We start from the raw sequence: 23891 nt of genomic DNA, 5'->3' as shown, positions 1-23891 counted from the left end.
AGGTCACTCGAGTCTTCAAAAGAAAGTGGCCTCTATCACAGTCCCGCTGGAGGCGGTGTACGATACGCTTGCCATCTACGCGCCAAATTCTCACTCTGGCTTTTGGGAGCAGTTGGGAGCGGCCATGGTCACGGCTTATGAGAACGAAGACGTTGAGCAGGTCAACGCTTTCGCGCAGTGTTGGAATGACGGTGGCGGACAGGGAGACTGCGAGGGGGAGCACGCACAGCCCCTGAGATTGACCTTTACCCTGGACTTCAACCAAGACCCGCTGCGCTCTCTGATACTGGAGGCCACGGAGAGTATCAAACCCCTCAAAGAACTCAGTTTCACCAAGCACATGGTGGGAGGAGGTGAGACTTTTCAGTGCTCTGCCCCTTTGTATTACGGGGGAGTTGTCGCGAGGGCGTTGCGCGAGAACGCACCCCAGGGGGCTTATGATGACAGCCACCTGAGGGAATCCAAACTAGGCCCAAAAGGCAGCTTCCACGGTCCCAGACTCAGCGTATACTCGGCGGAATACTCTGGCGTACCCGTGAAGAACGTGAGCACTTTTTGCACTACGCGGACAGTCTATCACCAGGAGAACATACATTTGCGAGCTAGCTGCGATGATCGCAGTCCCTTAGCAGAGCTGGAAAAGGATTGGGAGTGGAAGGATGCAGCTGAGGTGTTCAACAAGGTTCACGGGGCCGGTGTGTTTTCTCTCGAGATGTTGAAACGGGACTATGCTGCGACCATGATGTCTGTGAAAGGAGAGTTGGTCACGGCAAGCCCCCGACACTCGAGTGGACTGAAGGCTACGCTGAGGGCTCTGAGAGAGGCCGATGGACACGCGGCGCTCGCTCTGAGGAAAGGAATGTCAACCTGTCACGTGCAAGAGCCAAGCGTTCAAACGATTCCGCAGCAGAGGCTGCCGGTGACGGATAGACCACCAGTTAAACGGACTCACTCCAGAGACACGGTGGACACGGTTTCGAAGAGAAGAGTGTAATGAAAGGTGTTCTGTTTTTGTGAGCAGTTGATCGCGGGAATCGATGGTGCTATTGTATGTTCTTTCCCAGACTGTTTATCGCAGACTCTGGTTCTTGTGTGTGTGTGTGTGTGTGTGTGTGTGTGTGTGTGTGTGTGTGTGTGTGTGTGTGTGTGTGTGTGTGTGTGTGTGTGCCTGTGTGCCGTGTCAATACGTTGTGAGTGTAGATGTAAAAGAATAAAGCACCGCCGTGGTTACTCGATGCGCTGTGTATGGATTTGCGTTTGTAATTCTCTGAGTGAGTGTGAACCGAGGATAGCTGCGAGGTGTACCACATCCAATAAACACACAAGTCATCAGCCCTTTTTAATGTCTATTTTTTTATATCTAGTTTCTTTTCTAATTGCTTGCTTTCTGTGATGTGGACAGCAAAGTAAGATTTTCATTGTCAGGGAAACTCACCTTTCCACTGTGCAAATGACAATAAACACTTTCGACCATGACCTTTGACCTTCAAATCATGTATTCCCATTGTAACCCATCATGACACTACAAATAAAGTAAATACAACCTATTATTCTGTGTCTGTACAGCTTTATTTATGTCACAAAAACATCTACACATCACCAGGACCAACCTAGGGAGTCATTTACATTCTGCCAGTGACAAAAAACAAACAAGCACAAATGTACAAAGTACGAGTTAGATGAATGAAGCATGCCCTGGTCAGTGAGAAAACAACAGATGCGGTTGAACTGACACAGTACTGACACAATACACTGTAATAAAGTTACATTACAATATGTGTTGTTCCAATATCACTTGGAAGTCTTGCCAACATTGTGTCATATTCTAAAGCCATTGCTGACGAATATGTTTTCTAACCACAGATTCATCCTCCTGACTGACGTGAGCCGCACTTATCCATTCAGTTTCTGTGAGCAGCTCCTTGGCCGTAGGTCTTTGCTCGCTGGAGAAGTTCAACAGTCCGAGGGCGATCCTTTTCACTAGCTGACACCCCATCACATTGGGCATGATGGTATCTGGCTCAATGGGTCTAGATGATGCAAGGGGGTGACCTCTTGGACATAGGGTCCTCCTTGCCAGCTCCCACGGTGACACCTCTTCGTAGTCGACAATACGTGGTGACGAGAACACCATCCGCCCCTCCAATGCGTCCGCTATCAAGACGCCCAAGCTCCACATGTCTATCGCGCAAGTGTATTGTGTACTGCCACGTTCGAAAGACACTTCCGGGGCCCTATATGCCCGTGTCACCACATGCGGACTCATCCACTTGGAAGCTTGTCTCGAGAGGCCCATGTCAGCCACCTTAACTGCGAGATCCTCCGTCAGTAGCACATTGACCGGGCTGAGGTCCCTGTGCACAATATTCAAGCTGTGCATATACGAAAGAGCTTTGGCGACCTGGGTAGAGAAACGAGCCACAAAATTCAACGGGATCAACCGTATCACCGGCCCTTGGTCTATGTAGTTCACAGAGCCATGGTTGTGAATTGCTTGACGCAACGTGTAGGGCAGGTAGGGCATCAGCATGGCTACAACGTCGTCATCCACGAAGCAATTGTACACATCGATCACATGAGAATGATTCCTCAGTGCAGCAAGACAGGAGAGTTCCCTGACGGTAACGTCGGTCACGCCCTTTTCGTGATATTTCAAGGCGAAAATCACTCCGGTGGTCTTACACTTGACTTTGTACACAGTTCCGTAGACACCTTTGCCGGCAACACATAGTCGCTGGAAATTCTCCATCTTGGTAAACCCTTTGGGTTGTAGTTATGGCAAAAGTAAGGGTTGTGAACATGTTGGCTCTTCTTATAGGCCATGGTTGTGTGTGTGTGTGTGTGTGTGTGTGTGTGTGTGTGTGTGTGTGTGTGTGTGTGTGTGTGTGTGTGTGTGTGTTGAGCTGTGTTTGTCCAACGTATTGTGTTTGCTTTCTTGGGGATGTATAAATGTTTCTAGCACAGATCCACTCGACTGATAAGCAGTGCAAGTGCAAGCCTACTCTCTGACAGCGATGTCTGGTTCATCTACCCATGGGAAAGCCCAAATTATCCAATTCGGTAAAGAGCTAGATGACGCGATTAATACCTCGTACTTTCAGAAGGGAGCGTTCGGACTTTCCAAAAGGGTGAGAGTCACCCTAGTGATACTCGCGAAGCTAAGGACATTCTCGGGTGACACCTTCAGACCTTCGCTCGTAAACATGACGAAATGGCAAAGTCGTATGCTATACGATACATTCGGCGGACTGGAAGGTCTCGGCCTTCTGGTTAAACAAGGCTGGGACTATAGATGCAACTGGGAGCGGTCTACGATTCCGGTGTTTCCTCTCGGGTCTTTCGCACAAAAAATGTTCATTACCTACCGCCATCTGCGCACATTCCAGGGAGCCTTTCGAATATATAATCTGTCCTTGGACCTGAACATACGGCAAACCAAGATGAATCACATCATCCCCATCATCACGGCATTAGGTCTCGTGGAATGTCATACGTACGGGTGGTACCGGAGTCTGAGAAATCCAAAGTCTTACTCTCAATACCAGTGGATATCGATCTTGGATGAAATCTGGGACCGTGTGCTCGGGATAGATACATTTGGAAACCGGCCATTGGAATGCCGCCTACTGATGTCCCATTCACAGATCACTCGGCAACCTGGTGGAGGAGCAGCAGGAGACACCTGGCAATTCTCTCATACGCAAAGTCACAACGGTCAAGTCTCGCAGACGGACAATCTGGCCCTGCAGCAGGATCGCCCCTACTCCGGCAACTGGGAACCGTCATCGGGACCGGGAGCGGCAGGAGACACCTGGCAATTCTCTCATACGCAAAGTCACAACGGCCAAGTCTCGCAGACGGACAATGTGGCCCCGCTGCAGGATCACCCCTACTCCGGCAACTGGGAACCGTCATCGGGACCGGGAGCGGCAGGAGACACCTGGCAATTCTCTCATACGCAAAGTCACAACGGCCAAGTCTCGCAGACGGACAATGTGGCCCCGCTGCAGGATCACCCCTACTCCGGCAACTGGGAACCGTCATCGGGACCGGGAGCGGCAGGAGACACCTGGCAATTCTCTCATACGCAAAGTCACAACGGCCAAGTCTCGCAGATGGACAATGTGGCCCCGCTGCAGGATCACCCCTACTCCGGCAACTGGGAACCGTCATCGGGACCGGGAGCGGCAGGAGACACCTGGCAATTCTCTCATACGCAAAGTCACAACGGCCAACTCTCGCAGACGGACAACGTGGCCCCGCTGCAGGATCACCCCTACTCAGGCAACTGGGAACCGTCATCAGGCTGTAACACGGAAGGGGACACCCAACAACTCTCTCTGACGCAAAGTTGCAACGATGAATCGCTACCCATGTACGATGTGGACCCACACTGTCCTACAGAGGTCTTTGCCCTCCTGGAGGATATGTACCCCTCCCTTGAAAGTGAATTGTTGTCAATCGAGTCAGACACTCTCCAGTCAGATCTGACCAACCTTTCCGAGAGGGAACTATCACACGCGCAGAGTTACAATAGTGAATCGTGCTCGCTAGACAGTGTGACACTCGCAACAGGTCTGACCTCCTCCCTTGATAAAGAGTTACCGCTGGGGATCACTGGTTACAACGAGAAAAAGGGGACGGGAGAAAGGTTTTCATCTGGATGTTACACAAAAGTAGACACCGAGTAACTTTTGCAAAGGTAAAATGTAGGTGAGGGCGGCAAACTGCATTGTTTGTATGTAAAAAGTATGTACAAATCAAACCTGTCCACTTAAGTATGAGTAACAACTATGGGGTTTTCATTCTTTGTTTTCGTATACAGTATTCATTTTTGTGATTTACTCATTTATCATAATATTCTCCTACAATTCCTAAAATTCTACTTTTTGTAGTTATGTGATTCTATTTGCTGTGAGATTCAATAAAGATGATGTTGTTGCAAATTTTGTGTGTTCCTGCAACACACGCGAGTCTGAGTTTCAATGCTTCATGTCAGGCTCACCGGTGTGTAAACCAGCACAGTAATTCCGAAATTTTACCGCTGACACGATTCCAAGATTCCTACAACTTGTAGAATCTCACCTTCAACACACGCACACACACAGAGAGAGAGAGAGAGAGAGAGAGAGAGAGAGAGAGAGAGAGAGAGAGAGAGAGAGAGAGAGAGAGAGAGAGAGAGAGAGAGAGAGAGAGAGATATGGATATGGAGCCTATGTGCTTGGTGCTCTTTTTGTGAATAACATCCATATGGTTATTTTCACTTTTCTATTCACATCCAGATGGATTGGTACAATACACAGTTTTATTTCCATTACATTTACAGAGCTATGAGGTCCGACAGATACATGTACCGTGGTTGCAGATGAGTATTTGACCGGACAATGCCTGTGCGCGATGTCCACACCATTTTGTACCTAGTGACACATCTAACACTGCTGTGGCTTCCCGTGTGTTTAGACAGCACGAGACCAGAGTTTCTGTGGGACAGGCGGAATCTCGACAAGTGTCTTCCCGATGTTAATTACTGCTCATCGGCCAACGGCCCACCCTACGCTCTTCTTATGTGCACCGACAACAGAGTTGGAATATGTGCGTACCGATGTCCTCTGGGGCAACCTTCCTTGTCCCTGATGCGACGAGCATGTGCCTCTGTGTGCCCCAAGGGTTATTTTGTGGGGCTGTATAAAGGTCTAGAGACTTGTCTACCTCATAGATCCTATTGTCCTCCGGGTCAGCGTGTAATACTACCTGGCACTACATGGCACAACACCGTGTGCGGATATCCTGAAGACTACAAGCGCGTGGGACTTCTTAGCCATGTGCGGTCAACCCCCCTCGCCGCTTTGATGAGCAGTCTGACTACAAGCTGGGTGAGGAACATACCAGTCTCTGAAGTCACAGAGTTGTGCAGAGAGATGACCAATGATCAACAAAAAATGACATCCTGTATTTTTAACTTTGAAAAAATGTTACGAGACAAGGTCTCGCCAACCGAATTTTTGTACCACACACTGAATAGAAAGTCCTTTTACACGACTGCCAGGGACCTGTACGATACAGTGGTGAAACCGTGGACCGATGTGGAGCCCATTCCGTCTATCCAGTTCCTACATCCCAATCCATGGTGGGTAGAGCAACGGGACACACTCATCGTACAGACCAGAGTCGCTGTCCCCATCGGCACATCCGAAAGGTACATTGTCAAACGGGTGAGGTGGTTCACAATCAGGCTAGGAGATATATGGCCTGTGTTGGCGGCCAACAAGACGGACATTGTGTCTTCGCACGCGCGATTCAACCTCACAAGAGGGCTGAGCTGGACCAGGAATGACACACTGGGCTTCTTTGTGTACATGCTGGATATCTCACTCGTGGTGAAAAGCTTCCAGTGTCATCTGTTCGACTCTGTGGAAGCACACATCGTGGTTTTCGACCGGCAAAGCCGGCGTTTGATAACATATCACAAGGTTCTCACGGTCGAGTGCATGTGGAAACCTAAGCTGCACCCAGGCTGCAATTGCACGCGCGCTCTGCTAAATTACGTCGACCCGAACGGACCGTGTTCTCCAACATGCACCTCGAGTCCATTTAGACATGTGTTCAAAGGACTCGAGGGCAGCGATAACGACTGGACACTGGAAATTACACGCGGCCCACCAGAAACCTCAAACAAAACCCCGGGCCGGGTAGTCTATGGCTCAGTCCCACCCAAAACCGAGCATTTTTGTCTCGTAACTATGGACGTTTTCAAGCGATCGCCTCGACCGATGGAGGATTCCCCGTCTGCACCGCTGGACGTTAAGCGATGTGACGTTGTGCTCGTGGAATTCGATATCCTGGTCAAAAAGCTCGGGGGTGGTCTTAGTGGGAACTCCTCGGACATACACGTACCGCTGGCAGCAAAACGTACCCTGGAAACCGTAATCCGGCAGGGCTGGGGTGTCAAGACCGGCGTAAAGCTGAGAATCGTACACTCTAGCCAAACCGACCCTTCACAGGAGGAGCTGGTCGCTGCACTCAACTGGATATTGGCTTTCGGGTCCACTCAGAACACGCATACTCCCCGAGTGGTAGTCATCGATGTGAACATCGAGACCATCGGGTCTGATGTCTTTGCTGCGCTAAGCAGCATGTACGGGCCAAAGGTAGAGTTGATCCCCGGGCTGTCGGCGGACATGCTGGCAGAGGTCGTCTCGAGAAGAGGTGACAAAACAGAGTACAAATATTTCACGTGTGTTGACAAGCACAACTGCACCAAGCTCACAGCTATATTCGACCGGAACAAGAATCTACTATACCGACGAGATGTCAACGATGCCAACCCCGAGTGTCGTGACGCTCCGCCGCCCACCCGCAACTGCGTGGTATGCTCGGATGAAGACGCGCTCATAATAGTATGCTCGGATAGCGTGCAGTCACTAACCATTAGGAACAGCCACGGGGATGTGTTGCCCTCGTTAGGTTATACTCCTGGCTGGGACAGTGGCACACAATTAGGTCCTCTGACGCGTGAGCAGCGGCAGGCCGAGACCGTTTTGCGGGAGGTAGGGCTGCTCGTATCCTCACACGGCGCATTTCTCAACCTGGACACCTTGTCCGTTTTCCCCGAGAGAGAGATGGGCTGCCTGCTAGTAAGACCGGGCCGTTGGAGCCTCGGAGACCCCGTGTCCGATGATCCGTATTCGGTCAAGCTGTCCCGCGACGAGCGCTACCCCGAGAGAACGGGACTTTTGCTCTTTGAGGAACTATGCAAGAGATCCAACAACCGCGCGGGCATAGTCGTGTCTGTTCCCTCGGCCGATTACGTTCGTACAGACGGCTGCAAGCCGCTCACTTTGCTCAACAGACACGCGAGAGGCGAGCCCAGCCGCGGCTCGGATCACGGGAGGGTTCACTACTCTATGCACGAGCTGTCTGCGATCATCTCGGATATGGCCAAATGGGGAGTGTGTAGATACTCGTTGGGGTACCTAGACTACACCTTTGGTAACGCAAAAGGCTCCCCGACCTTATTAGAGCTTTCCCGTATCGTCAACTCTGCTTCCGAAAGCGTCCGGACCCTACGCTATCGCTACGTTAGGAATTCCACGGACCGAGACCGAGGATACTCCATCGCTCACGTGGATGGTATCTTCAAACTGGAAGGGGGTATGTTTTTCCAAAGCGTGGCCGAGGGTACCCCCGTGGTGAAAAGTTTCGCACCGGTTCCCGGTATACCAAACCTGAGACTCGGGTTGTCCTCGGACATGAATGTAGGCGCTCCGTTAGCCGTTAGCGAACTCATAGTCCAGCCCAAAATTGAGGCTGTCAAGTTTGTACACAACGGTACCCAAGTCATCGATTTGAATTACAAGGGCATGGTTGCGTTCGTGGGTCGAAAAGCAGCGAGGATTTGGGTACACTCACCATCTACAGTTGCACAGAGTAAGTGGCTGAGGTTGCCCCTCATCGCACACGATCAACAGCACGAGACTCACCCCCACAGTTGCTCCCGCCACATAAGCCAGGCTGGCCATCGCGCTAGGGTACACGTGACTTTACAAATGATCAGCGGAGAGTCTAGGGAGTCTTTCATTCAGAGCGTATTGTACCCGCATCGAGCGCTCGGCACGCACGCGCTGACGAGACAGGAAAAAGATTGGCTATACGATAAGGGCACCGGGAAGAACCGGACCACATTTCCTTCTCCTCCACGTAACCCACAGGGGCTTGACCTAATCGTTGATCGCGCGCACCTAGTGTCAAAGGCCGTGGAGTGCATCAGGGGCTCAGCTTCGTGCATGGAGTTGGGACAGTATGCAGTGAACGGCTGGCCCCCCGGAGGTACGGGGTACCCGGTTGCAATCTTTGGCATCTTGGGACTGGACAACAAAATCGGCATTAAAATGATAGTTCACGTGAACTACGGTGTAATACGCGTTGCCATGCCATGTGACCTTGAGCCTTTCTCGTTCGGATCGGAGCGGCCTCGCTCCTTTCAGCAGGCACCGGGATATTTCTACGTGCACAGGCGCGAGCCCGTTACCGCCAAGGTGAAAAGGTATGCGTCGAACCTAGGCTCGCTGACGGATTCGATAGTCCAACCCCTCGCGCTACACTTTTGCGCTGCGGTCAACCGGACTCCGGCAGTTGCCGATCGTGTACGCGCCGCTGAGATGTACCTACGCAGGCCCTACGATTGTGTCAGCGCGACGGACGCCTATCTCAGGGACACGGCCAACGTGCTGTCCCGACTGGGTTCGGTGATTGAGGACAGTGAGAAAGCAGCAGACGCGAGTTTGAAACGTTTACAGTGGACGTCGACTCGCACCTCTGCCTTGTGTCTGACGGCCACTCTACTCGCAGTTTTAATTGGCCTCGCTTCAGTCTCATTGCTTTGTCCCGTGTGTAAAGGGGCTCAATGTGTCAAACGACACCACGGGAAACTGCACTGATAAAACAGACCCCATGAGAAGGACAACAGTCATGAGCGCCTTTCGCTTCAGCTGTATCTGTCTAGTCTCGGCTCTGTTTCTTCCTGGATTGTACCATGTGTCTGGTACGCTTTCCTCTCCTTCTGTTGGCGCTGGTGACACGGCCTTGGGTAAACAAAGTCCCAAAGCTCGTGCGAGCCGAGACAAGAGCGTCCATCCTCCAGATCACAGGGTTATACTCCACCCAGGCAGATGGAAGATACGCACAGAGGACAGAGGAGGTGTTGCCTACTTCGCCTACCATTTCTTCCTACGATTCAAATGGACTAAACTCGAGACCGACTATCCCGAGTGTACGCACGTGGCCTGCGGAGGCTTACCACACTCTCCCGAAGGCTGTGATCGATTGTGCTCTACCGGGCCCTTGCGTAGCGCAACCGTAGCATTGCAAGCCGCAAAGCATAACTACAAAAGGGCTATGGCGTCACTCAATGTGGTTTTCAACAATCTAGCCGCTCTCGCGGACACACACATCATCAACCAGAACCGGAACGTATCCGAACCGATAGCCCATCTGCTGACATATCACGGTAAGGTGTCGGACTCGGATCCTCGGTTCGTGGACATCATGCAGTACCACAGGACGTGGCTCGACAAAGCCGCAAGAAACCTCGCGGAACATTCCCAGAACACCCGAGGGTACGGTCCCCCGCACTCAAACTCTCCTGTAGCCCACCGGAGTCTATCTGGGTCCAACCCCACAAATACGTTGAGTCGGGTACTGGACACCTGGAAGAACGGAGCATTCGCTTTTGCCGTACAGCTCGACGCGATCACATTTGCCTTCCAGGGAGCAACTCGGCAGTTACTCGCTTGTGCTCACGGGATACAGAGGTCAGACATGACAGGATGCGAGACAGACTTTGTCGGGGGCTCATACACGGACGTGCCCGTGGCGAGCCACTTGATATCGTCCTCTCGGCTGATCGTGGTTGTCAAGAGGGACACGTGGAAGTCGGTCACACTGTCTCGCTGGTACATGCCATTCCTAGACTCTTCAGAGGGTAACAGGACCTGTTGGCTCGACAGGCCCATGGTCAACGACACTCGAGCAAACTATAGGGAGCCCCTGTGTGACTCTAGAGGGATATGTGAGCCTCTGCAACGTGACAAGGACACAGTCTCGGTGTGCGACGTGGACCCGGAGGGGGTGATAAGCCTCGGCTGCCCTTTGGTGTGCGAGGGCCCATGCTTCGGCCCAATCTGCTACCATGCCCAATCCAACACATACACGTTGACGAAAGCCATTAGCGGAGCCCACGGTAAGACCGTGGCAAGTGACGAGAGTCGGGTGTGGGTCAGCGGCAACGAACCCAGGACGGTGTCAAACGTTTACTCTCTGTCAGATGCCCACATACACAAATCGCTGACCGACCTTCGGCACCAATCCGATCGAGCTTCTGAATTGCTTAAGCGAGGGCAGAGTGTCTTAGAGAACATCCTCGCGATGGACGCTAAGGTGCGCAAGTGTACGAAGATGGTGTACGCGAACAGGGCAGATCAATCCCGAGGCCTTAGACGTGTCGACTGTGAGCGCATAATAGGACGCAGCACGTTGATGGCCGCTGTTTCGATCACCCTCTCTGCTCTATCCTGTCCTCTTTTGATTATTATCATTGTTAAACTCAAGTCTAAAGGTGATGAAAACAATTTTCAGAGGCGGGACACAAAGAGCCAAAGTAGAGAGAGTCTGCTTTGATCGATCCACGTAGGGTCAAGGGTTCACATCGATAAAAAAGGGTGTCGTCGTGTTGTCACCACTGACAAAGTATACTGTAACGAGCGAAGCAGGGCAACGATCTAAATGGTTTCCAAAACCACATCTAGCTTTGTCCTGTCATAGAATCCATTACACGGTATACTCCATTTCACGTACACGCAAGCATTTCTAGCTATCTTATTAACATCAACCACCAAAAACCCGGAGTATCCTCTCTCTCTCTCTCTCTCTCTCTCTCTCTCTCTCTCTCTCTCTCTCTCTCTCTCTCTCTCTCTCTCTCTCTCTCTCTCTCTCTCTCTCATCCACACCCTCGCCTCTGTAAACCTACCACCGTGAACAGATTGTCAACTAGGGATATCATGTCAAGAGCAAGACCGAGAGCAATGTCTGCATCCGCGTCGGCATCAGCGTGGGCATCAACCTGGGCTTCGTCACCGCTGATCCCCGATCACAAGAAATACAGCCAAAAGCCGGCAGTGGTGACCAATGTCTTACGCAGAATTGCACACGTTTGGGGCAAAGAGAGGGGCAAGATCGAACTGCTTGATTCCGAAGACCCGAGTGTAACATTGGTAAGCATCCGTTGCACCGCTGAAAAGGAACACGCCCGGACTCCCATCTGCGAAGGAGCTTTCACGGAAGCTCTCCCCGTGAGAGAGCACAACGGGACCTCCCTGGTACACAATATGTTTGTGGTCACGATCGGGGCTTTGGTCGCGAGAGCTCTGGAGCAAGCCGCGAGAAAGACCGAGCGCACACTAGACCTATTGACCGATCGCTACGAGGTGAGAAGCCTCGCGTGTCACGAGTCCAGCAGGACCAGTGCGCTCGAAGAGACTGCTTTCTCGGGCATGATGGCAGTGGCGAAGGAGAAGGAGGCCTCTGACAGGAAGGTACAAATGACGCATCAGGCAAACCATGGGCACGAAATGAGTAACAGGAACCTGGTCGAAGCTATAGTCGACGGCTTGGCCTGTACGTTTGAAACACACAAGACTCACAGGGATGTCCACACTTGGCTCGGGTTGTACCGTGTGGACAGGTTTAGGGGTGGCAACAAGGAGCTTGCCCAAAACATCATCAAAACACTCGACGCCTTGATCACCGAGGCGGACTACAAAGCCCTGCAGACCTTCCGGAGCGCCATCTTTGGTGAATCTGTTCCGTTGTCCCTTGACACAATAACATATTGTTGCCATCAGAAAGTCTGACTGAGATGACAGGAACCGCAGCAGGAACCCTGCCTTGACAGTGCACTACAGTAAAGCTCCCCGACAGTGTCAGTGTACATCTCCCATTAAAGAAAAACAAAAAGCGAAACGCGATTATTGATGTATTATTATTCTAACCATTATCATTTATTGTGTTCTTGTGCCCAGTGTTGAAGTTGAAGTTGTGTGATGTATCACAGCGTTTATTAAGGTTTACACCATGTGGGTCAATAAAAAGTTTCTAACCAAACAATGGCTCTCCTTACTCTTTCATCGATAGCCAGGATGCGTGCAGGTGGTCACTGCCACAGCTGTGATCAATAAACCTGCCAACATTCTTGTATACACTCACACTGTGTCTCTATCAAAGGGTCAATATCATACGCAGTTACTCTTTGGGCTGGAAGATGAACTAGTCACACAGGATCTTTTGTGACACAACATAAAGACCTATGACCATCAGGACTTTTTTTCAGAATTTAGCCTTTATCCGCGAGAGAGAGAGAGAAAAGAAATACAAATAAACATAAATAAAATCAAGATAAGAAAACCTTGTTGGCTTGGCAACTAAACTCCACCCCAAAATCCATGGTAGGGTTTAAGGAAATAAAGGAAATGATTAGCTGTGGGACTGACATGTGGTGGATGGAGGCGTGTTCTCCGTTTCCATATATACAGCTGATGTACAACTCAAAGCAGTTAAACATTCAGAGAGTGAAAATATCATAGCTCGATCAGGACCCAGAACAGCGGAAGCGGCAGCAGAAGCAGTATCTTCTCGTGGAATGGCAGATACCCAGGTCGAGTCTAGTACGGCACAGATGGCGGGAGAACCAAAGGAGGACCAGCTAGAAGACGCTAATCAATGCCACACCTTCGCATTCCCAAATCTCGACTTTGGTATGGCCAGGATGGGTAAAGTTGAACTGCAGGAAGCCCTGGCCAAACAATGTCTATCACATGACACGGGTGCAGACCCCCCCGAACTCCAGCAGCTGACCACGGGCAGTATCGTCTCAGAGTACCAAAACCATAGGCTTGCCGCGGTGGGCTGGTTCGCGAGGCTTGTACCACTACACGCAGCGGACAGCAAGAGACACCACTCTGTCCTCATTCCGGCTGTGAATGTCATGGATAGATACGTAACCACGTGCGTGAACCTGCGCGAAAACCCGAATAGCCTGTTCGAGAACTTCAGTAACATTCGAGCAGCATGCCTCTCGCTGTCACTCAAGATGCACACCGTGAACGAAATCATCCAGGTAGGGGACTTGTGGCGAGAGAACTTGTGGGTAGACACCGCGTTGGTCAAAAAAGGTCGCGGGCGCAAGAATAAACGCAAGACGAATCCCGCGATTCGCACAGATGCGCAAGGGATAGAGGCGACCGAACTGCGGATAATCACCAAGTTGAGAGGTGCTCTGTTCCCAGCGAGCGCTGAAAATACTATCCGTCTACTCTGCAGGTATCTGATCCTGGGACCCCTGAGCGCGCAATCACTGAACTTGTCACCCTCATCCATGGACAGTCTGGCTCATCACGCTATAGATGAGGCCATCTCGATTTTCTCAAAGACTACATTGGACGTTAGGTTCTTTGCGTTCAAAAGGTGGAAGTGTATCGCAGTGTCCTGCCTGCTCGGGGTAACGGTAGGCAGAAGCACCGCTGCCGAACGGTCACTTGTGGAATACAGTCTGATGTCACTCTTGGAAGATCTGAAACCCGGCGAGTTCGAACCGGGGGAGCTGTACAATCTCAAGTTGCTATTCTCACGGGGCTGTGTGGTGTGCAGCGGCTCATTTGTCAACCCTGAGGTACATGAGTCCTTGCGGACGATATCCAGTTTGTCATGCCAGGTGTGTAACGACGATTCCTCACGCTAGTTGAATGGACACTGAAAGCTCGGGCCGCGAGGCCGGCTGAGAAGACAAGTGAACAGTAGTGTGTTTGCGTGGAACATTTGTCACATGCATGTATATGTGGAGTAATTGAAAAGTGTACTTTTTTTTTTGGTCCTTATAGCAACTCAGAGAGACTTCCCTGGTCTCATTACAGTCACATGGTATTATTGTAGATTAGCGTGATATTTTTGTATTGTAGTGGATGTTGCAACATTACTAGATTGTCTATTGTTTGACCTCTGTAAGCCCATGCGCTGTTTGTAACCCAAGAGCGTCCGAGTGACTAAACATCTAACCTACCACAAGTCCAACCGGTCTCGTGGGGTGCGTGGCCTTTCAAAGAGTATAAAAGGTTGGAAAAGAGACCCTAGACAACTACACAGTTGAGACTTTGCGAACTCAAGTGAAGATTAACAAAAGTCTTCCCGCAAAAGTACCAACACTTCTGAGTAAGCAATGGAGAGGACCGTGCGCGCACCAACCTCCAGGCTTGGCAGTTTACCCAAGAGTAGACTCCAAGTGCTGGATAACCCAAATGTCATGAAACACGTGGCTGGGACCTACGACACGTACACGTGTGGGGATTGCAACATTGTACTTGCAGGCTACAAGCGAGGCGACCCTGGTCTACATCAACACATCGTAAGAGGAGAGGGGAGATGTCGGTACATCAAGTCCGTGTACGCTGGCCGAGAAAATGAGCTTCTCGTCCTGCGGGGACAGCTGCGGTACCAAAATGGACTGATGGCGTTCCCAGAGTTCATGTTTCAGGCAACGGATCTCTACCATAAGATCGGAGAGACAAAGCTCTGTATCGTCTGCGCATCCGAAGTTGATCCAGGTTGCATGCATCACATCGGATGCGGTGACATGATTGCTTCTCTGAATGCCAAGCTCAAGTGTCTGGAACTGCCAGTGTCCCGCTCCGCGAAACACCTGTTCTATCCTCACCAAACTGCCCTTTTGGACAATGGACTAGAGGTCGACGGTGTTGCCACATCAGTCGATCCCGATTTCCTTGTTTTGGGAGAGTCGGGCAACATGCAGTATGTGAAGAATACAACTGACACACACAGGTGCAATGTGTGTCGTATCGCAGTCAAGGACTTCGTGAAGAACGATACCCTGCTGGGTGAACACATCTACCACTGTTACAACCTGGGCGGCCGATGTCAATACATGGAGGACAGGTTCAAATTTGAAAAGGAGAAGCCGATTGCGATTCTTGGGAAGGAGCGCTGGAGGAAAGGATTCATGGCCTTTCCCTACGATTTCATGGGGGCGACTTATGGGCTGACTGAGCTCGATAGATCCTACCGCTGCATTGTGTGCAGCGCAAGAATCACAGAGGTGCATCCGGGATTCATCGGGGATCACGAGGACCAATGTGCTAGCATGAGGGATAGAATCGTCTCGACCGTCAAGCACCTGAAGCTGCTGGGGTGAGGTGTTGTAAGCATTTGCGAATTGCCTCACCTAAAAAGATGTTATTACAACGTACGAATAGACCACAGCAATGTTGATGAATGATCAAGGAGAACGTATGATGGGTTTTTTTTGGGTTTTTTTCAGTCAAGTCAATTTTCCTTTCGATCCTGGAGATGTGGTATGCATTTACAAATTGTCTCACCTGTAACCTTGTTATATTACAATGTATGTTCTCTAGTTGATGAATAAAAATAAGAATAAAAAGGTTTCTGTTGTTTGTTCTTCTTGAGGTTGCACATTTACTAGACTCAAACTTACTTTCTCATCTGGGCTCCAAGACCCGATGGTCCTGTGGTGAGAGCAAACAGTCAACCAAACAAGAGTCCAACCAGTCTCGGGCAGGGCGTGGCTGTTCAAAGTATATAAGAGGGTGGAAAAAATAACCTGGGGAACTAGACAATTGAGACTTTGAGAGCAGAAGTCACGATTAAGGAAACTGTTTCCACGAAATTACCAACCTCTCTGAGCGAGCGATGGCCACAAATTTCGCTAAGTCCCTTAGCCCCCCACCCGGGACCTCGGAGACACATTTCACCAAGTCCCTTAGCCCCCCACCCAGGATCCGGGCGACCAATTTTGCTATGTCCCTTAACCCCCCACCCAGGACCCCATGGAGCAATTTTGCTATGTCCCTTAACCCCCCACCCGGGACCTCGACGACAAATTTCCCCCCCCCACCCAAGAATAAATTCCAAGTGCTGGATAACCCGAGTGTCATGAAACATGTGGCTGGGACCTTCGACACATACACGTGTTTGGATTGCAACATTGTACTCCCGGGCTACAGGCTAGGCGACCCCTGTCTACATCAACACATACTGGGAGATGACGGGAAATGTCGGTACATCAAGGCCGCGTATGCTGACCGAGAAGATGAGCTTTTCGTCCTGCGGGGACAGCTGAGGTACCAAAATGGACTCATGGCGTTCCCACAGTTCATGTTTAACGCAAGGGGTCTCTACTATAGGATCGGAGGGAAAAAGCACTGTATTGTCTGCTCATCCCAGACTGATCTATTTGACATACATCGCATGGGATGCGGTGACATGATTGCTTCTCTGAATGCCAAGCTCAAGTGTCTGAATCTGACCATTCCCCCCGGGAGACAGCTGTTCCATCCGGGACAACCTGACCTTTTGGACCAGGGACTAGGATTCCACAATGTTGCGGCATCCCTAGCCTCGGATTTCCACATTTTGGGAGAGTCTGCCAACATGCAATACGTGTACAACACACTTGACACACACAGGTGCAACGTGTGTCATGTGGCAATCAAGGACTTTGTCAAGAACGATACCCTGCTGGGGGAACACATCTACCACTGTTACAACCAAGGGGGCCGATGCCAATACATAGAGGACAGGTTCAAATTTGCAAAGGACAAGCTGATGGCGATACTTGGGAAGGAACGCTGGCGGAAAGGATTCGTGGCCTTCCCGTTCGATGTCGTCGGCTCCGGTTTCGGGCTGACCGAGCTTGAAGGATCCTACTGCTGCGTTGTGTGCAGCGCGAGAACCCCGATAGGGCGTTCCATATACCTCTGGAGTCATGAGCCACACTGTGATGAGTTGAGGGAAAGAATCATGTCCACTGTGAAGGACCTGAAGGTGTTAGGGTAAGGTATTGTACATGTTGTTACAATGTCCGAATGGACCACAGTCAGGTTGACGAATTACCAAGGTTTTTTTGTTTTGTTTTGTTGTTTTTTTCTCGAGAGGTTGTGTGCATTTGCGAATATTCTCCCCTGTAAACTTGTTATGACAATGTACTGATAGACCACAGCAATGTGAGCGAATGATCCGGGAGAATGTATGTTGTTTGTTATTTTGGGGGGGTTAAGTAAATTTACCTTTTTTTTTGCTTTTGCAAATCGTGTCACCTGTAACCTTGTTATTACAATGTATGTTGTTGAGTTGATAAATAAAAAGAGGCCAAAAAGGTGCATGTTGTTTGTTCTTTTCAGGTTGCATATATACTATACTCACACTTACTTTCTCATCTCTCGGAGTCCAAGTCCAATGGTCCCTGGTGAGAGCTGGAACTGGTAAAGCTGGTCCATAGGGTTATTGCGAAACTGAGAGGCCGATCACCTGTGGAACGGATACAAATGATTACAGAAACACCGATGGAGAGTAGGAGACTCCCACTGAGTTTTGACATGTAACAAGGATTTAAGATTTCAAGTAGGGCAAACAAACAAATAAACAAACAAACAAAACCTGTAAGATAGCAGAATACCTGACTCACTCCATTCCCTTCGGTCTATACAAGTGACGTGTCCAACTCTTTATCACAAGGTCACATCCCCAGTCTCCGGTCCTACTCGAAGGAGGCCTTTCTCTGATTGTGGCCTGTGCAGGAGACAGTTGGGAATGATGTGGTTAGCGGTGCCCTTTAAAGCTGAGCTCTCATACCTTACTCACATTTGACCAAAGGATCTCTTGAGGTTTAAAGCTAGCCACAATGTATTTGTCAAAAAGTGTTTACAAGGAACATGACAAGGACCAGGCATCACTAGCAAACCCAAACCGGACTGCTAACACTGATCCAACCGCTTGGACAGATGAAGATGAAGTTAAACTCTATAATGAGACCATTGAACTGATGAGATGTTTCCTGGGAGAATTTGCGGGGATTGTACAACCTAGGCAGAATGAAATCAAAGCTCTGTCAACGATGAAAAGTGTTGTGGGTGACCTACTGGCGAAGTACAAGTATGTGTACAACGGTAGGTATCATGGAGGTTATAGCTTGGAACGGGGCCAGCGGTGTGTGTGTGTGTGTGTGTGTGTGTGTGTGTGTGTGTGTGTGTGTGTGTGTGTGTGTGTGTGTGTGTGTGTGTGTGTGTGTGTGTGTGTGTCTGTGTGTGTGTGTGTGTGTGTGTGTGTGTGTGTGTGTGTGTGTGTGTGTGTGTGTGTGTGTGTGTAATTATGCGTATTCCTGTGTATGATGGATCTAATATTTATTATTAAAGAAAATTGTGTCTTGTTCTTGACCGCTTTAAAGGTGCGATCAATAAACTATCATTGGATAACAAAGGGGACGATGTGAGTTTCGTGAGTACAGTGGCCAGTAACATCTTCAGTGACAGCGAGACCAACTGGGGGCGGATTGCCAGCCTGGTCGCCTTCAGTGCAGTGGTGTGTCAACACTACAGTCGGAACGACAAGGGAAACCTTGTCAAGTTGGTGGCAGATGACATCTCCAACTATCTGCTGACTTGCCACAAGGAGTGGATTATCGAGAACCAGTCTTGGGTGAGTTGTGAGTGAAGAAAATGTGCAGTGAAATAAACACACGGTCATCGTGTGAAGATTAATCTACGGTTTCTTTCACTTAAAAGGATGGCTTTTTGATGTTCTACGCAGTGCCAGACCCTGACCAAACGCTGAGAGATGCACTCGTGACCTTTGTTGGATGCGCCATTCTGTTCCTGAGTGTACTTTCATTTTGGTGACGCTACACTCGCGTGGTGTGTGTGACCATGGCTGTATGGAAATAACATGCAATAAAAAGTAAAGATACGCACAGTCACAACGTGTTACTTTGTTTTTATTTCTCATGAAAGCAGAGGACAGTAACAGAAATACCCTGATACACAGAATCGAACACACGCACAAAAGAACATGATCCCTAAAGTTCACATGTCAAGCTACAAAACATTTCGGTATAGTGTGTGTAGCAAAAACCAGGGCGCCCAACTTGGATGTCGAGTGAACTCGATTGTGTACAGGGCACGGGTAGGTGGTCGATTTAGCATTTGCCTTGACATAAAAGGCTCCCGATGCTATCTTCGTAACGGTCACGGGGGCACCCCAAAGCAAGGCCAGTCTCCGGGCCTCGTTTTCCACCTGAGCACGAGCTGGAGCGTCCTTGGGCACCTTGGAGACCGCGGAGGCTCGGCAGTGTTCGTGGGATCTCAAGACGTGCCGAAAACGGCTTCCGATCGATGTCACGTCGGCCAGTATGGGGTTAGAAGAAAGGCCCACGGAAGGTGACAGCGGATCATCGAAGCCCGGGTCGGCTATGTCTTGAGTGTTGAACGTGTCAATGTACTCGAAGGCCGTATCTCCCTTCTGGCAGTTTGGTAGCCTGACGCATTTCCTCAAGCAATACGGGGCCTTGTCGATGGACGATCGCCGGTTCCCAGCATACTGTGAGTTTACTCTCAAGTAACTTGACCCCGGGGAGTGACGCGCGCCTCTCTCCATCGACTGTCTGAGCTCACACAGCCCACAGGATTCTGCGTGCCCCGGATAGGACAGCAGCACGTACTCGAGAGAGACCTTTTCCATCTCGTCCAGTAAAGGCCCGTAAAGATCTATCCCTTCAACACTGCACAGTTCTACCGGTAGGTACCAGAGCATCCTCAGACTCAACTTGGACCTGGCTGTTGAAGCTCTCATGTAAACGGCAATCTTGCCCACCCTCTTTGTCAGGTTCTCGAGAGACAGCTCGCTCTCCAACTCGCTCCTCTTGACCTTCGCTAAACGCATCAGGGACTCGACGATCACCAACACCAGACTCGCGGTCAGCGCGTTTGCGACCTTACGTTTCACAGAGCGGTCCGCTTGGGTAGCAAACTTGCCGTTGCAGTAGTGACAACACTTGAGGTCCACGTCAAGGTTCAGTCTACTGACAGGCCTCGAGGGTAAAAACACCTCGTTGTAGCAGAAAGACTCTCGAGACTCTCGGTTTGTTACGATGCTACTCAAATGTCCTCTGGAAGTCACCACATACCGGTGCGCTGCCCTGCCAGTCACCGGGTCCACGGGATCTTCCATGAGCAGCAATGGGTTGACAGAGCCCCACTTCTCACCAGAGGGTAGAGTTCCCACGGGCAGAGGGCTGCGCCTTAGGCAGTAGTTGATCAAGTCGTCGAAGGTCAAGTCCTTACTCGTGTGCACCGTGAAGATGTGCGGGAAGGCCGCGGGTCCATCCGTTAAAGTCCCCGGTAGGTTGTTGAAGGTTTCCAACGCGTCCGCTATCGAGGCTTCGTAAGTCTCTTCTCGCGGGCAAGGGGCAGTGCACTGCGTGGACTCGCGGACGCACGGGTGAGCCGAGGCGCGCTTTTCAACCGAAACAGACGAGTCCTCTAGATTTTCGAAAGCCTCTACGGAATCCTCTCGCCTTTCGCCGGCCCCTTGCTCTGTGCGCTGATCCTCGGTGTTGTCCGGGTAGTTCCACTGTGAAAACGAGATGTGATCTACTCCCACCAACGGTACTCCGTGGAGAGCCTGGTGTTCCGCAACACTTTGGTCGAGGAGCCCCCGTGGAGCAATCACGGCATCCGCTTCGGGAGGGTCCAAGCTGACCTTACCGGAGTAGTGGAGACCCAGGGCACGGTTGAATAGGGGATAGTGATGCATGATATCGTACCGCCTGCTCAGCATCTCCTTTACCGTCTTCACAAAAAGAGAGCTCACTTTTGTCCCGAGCTCTAGTTCGTCAGCCTGGCTGTAGTCCGCGTAATGCTCCAAGAAGCTTGCACATTTGATACCCTTGGACATACACATTTCTAGAAGATCCACCTGGGTAGCCACGCATTTCAGGTCTACGTTTGACCGCCGGTTACCAAAGCATATGTCTTGACCCTCCACGCGGGCCACTTCTCCCGATCCTGTGACGGTAACATCCTGGAGCAACCTAACGAGCAGGCACGTAGACACACCATCAAAGTCTGATGTGACCATGCAGGCACTCAACAGGTCTCCCGTTCGCAGCGTTAGGGCCCTGCGCGAGGTATTCCACATGTGCCACTCATCATCTTGTGACCCTCGGGTGAAGTAACACTTGACTTGAGACTTTCCTGAGCAATTACCAGTTGAGGTAACTCGCTTGGGTTTTGATCCGCACTGGGTATTCACCCTGGACAATGACATGTTATCAAAGAAGCAAGGGTGGGAGGCTGATATCGGGAGGGGTGAAAACCCAAGAACAACACAAAAAACTTAGGTGGGTCTGCCAAATCTCAATCGTATTATCACGCTTGGATGCTGAAACAAAGTGGCCGCATTTATTCACTGCTGCGATTTTCCTAACCCGGCTATACGATTAGTTATTACACGATCATCCTTCTCTTGGGCGGATATTTATCCTACTCATTGGTAATGATGGCAAGGTGGCCGAAAGGTGAAGGCTGTGGACTGCGTTTACATTGTACATGGGCAGCGGCCGCTTGTAAAGTTTCATGTGTACGACTCGAGATTTACTGAATACATCTCTCTCCCTAGGATAGGATAGGATAGGATAGGATAGGATAGGATAGGATAGGATAGGACAGGATAGGATAGGGTAGGATAGGATAGGATAGACATTTACTTCGTTATGCCATCAGAGAATATCAGGGAATATTATATTTCTAGGTTATACTCACGTCGTTACTGGAAGAAAGAAAGTGCGCGAACGAAGATCCCTTGTAACTCGGTTGGAAACGATAGACCCTGTTCTCTGGGTTACCGCAGATGTTGACAGGTTTCTCGACCTGCCTGAAAGACGGCAGTCGCTGAAGCTCCTCCATGGCATTCTCGACTCCCAACCTGAGCGTGGTGCACATGTGTTTATTCTGAGCCTGTATCATGACATTGATGTCCAAGTGTAGCAGCACCGCAGCTAGCAGCAGTCTCATCATCAGGCTTTTCCCACATTGTCTCGGGGCTAAGCACAGAGTGTAAGGGTTCGCGTATCGAGCAAACTCTCTCTCCACCTGGTAGAGGTGACTCGCGGTGGGGTTCACGTGGTCGTAGTCCTCGGAACCCAGAGGGGCCAGGCCCAGCTTGTCCAGCAGTGGGTGCCTATACTTGTAGAGAGTCTCTCCGAACTGGCCTTTCGAAACACCCAACACGACCCCTCTGAATAGCTCGAGCTGGAAGGGCTCCATCCGCATACCTTTCACTCGGAAGTATTCAAACACTCTGTCTATCAGATGTTCGAACCTGCGCATGACAGAGTTGGTCTTGTCCTTCGCCGAGTCACTATGAAGCTGTAGCTCTCGCATCCTGGCCTTAGCGGCCTCCATTCCGAGTTGTTTTATCAGCGCGGCTTGGGCAAGACGGTCTGTGAGCAGACCGTTGTATTCCGCGATCCTCTGGTTCTCGAGGCGCCGCCGTTCATCGCCACCGTCACCTTTGGACAGTCTGATTCGGACACAGTCGACAGCCACGCAGACCGCGACAGACTTTGAATTATCGATGGGGTCCGTCAGCGACTCGCGAAGCAGCCACTGGCTTTCGTTAGGATTGTCGGACAGGGCTCTGTTGCGGACCCGAAACCCGGTCCGGGAATTACACTCAGAACTCGGCTGGGATTCTGTCGAAGACGATGATGTGACGCTGTGTCCCAGCGAATGCATCACGGACAACCCTTCCATGTGCCACACGGACAAGGAGTGTGCGAGACCCTCGCGATCCACCCTGATAGAGTTTGTGTTACCGCTGAAGATTCATTTCAGATACTGCTGGCTTTTCTCGGGAGCAGCGTGGCACAACACGAAGCACCCGGGAGACAGAACGCAGGTGCTAACCAATCAAGAGCTGCTTCACGTCAACCGCGCGTTGATGACCGGCGAGTACGCAGAGCTATGCGGACGGGTGTGTTCGAGCGGTTTCGGTTCTTACCAGCAGGACATGAAGGCCTTCTGGTTGACCACGGACGGTCAACTTGTGTGCGTGGATCGACTCTCCGAAGACGTAAAGTTCCGCTACCTGAGAGAGCGCAGACTACGCTCGGCTTTGTCGCTGTGGACCAGCAACCCTGCGCTGTGTGGTTACTATATGGCGGAGTCCTACAGACCCACCTAGTGGAAATTTGCGGAGAGGCGCTGCGTTTGAGTGGCGGGGGGTTCTACAACACGTACGCAAACTACCCTCTTCCGATCAACAGGGACACGATAGGGGAAGTTTCACCGGAGTTACCTTTGGTTAACGAAACGGAAATCGAGACCAATGTGATAAGGAACAGCGAGCAGCTGCTGCTCGAGCTGCAGCCTCTCTACAGGGTTTATTTCAACTTTGAAACAGACAACCTGGCGTGCAAGAGACTCAGGGAAAGAGTGTCACTTTTGGGAGCCGAGTGGTTGGTCAAGGAAGACTGCGAG

General features: G+C 50.7%; 1 long non-coding RNA gene across 1 annotated transcript in view; it reads right to left on the bottom strand.

Moving 5' to 3' along the window:
* LOC310995302 overlaps positions 1-23891 on the bottom strand; it is a 119598-nt gene that overhangs the window by 15684 nt on the left and 80023 nt on the right. Inside the window, exons 3-4 of the long non-coding RNA XR_014595823.1 lie at positions 18035-18147; positions 17788-17886 (exon numbers count right to left, since the gene is read on the bottom strand). This is a non-coding gene — a long non-coding RNA (uncharacterized lncRNA). The remainder of the gene's footprint in view (positions 1-17787; positions 17887-18034; positions 18148-23891) is intronic.

This window comes from Trachurus trachurus (genome assembly GCF_905171665.1).
Source record: "Trachurus trachurus genome assembly, chromosome: 13".
NCBI lineage: Eukaryota > Metazoa > Chordata > Actinopteri > Carangiformes > Carangidae > Trachurus > Trachurus trachurus.
This window is presented reverse-complemented; position numbering and strand designations above follow the sequence as displayed.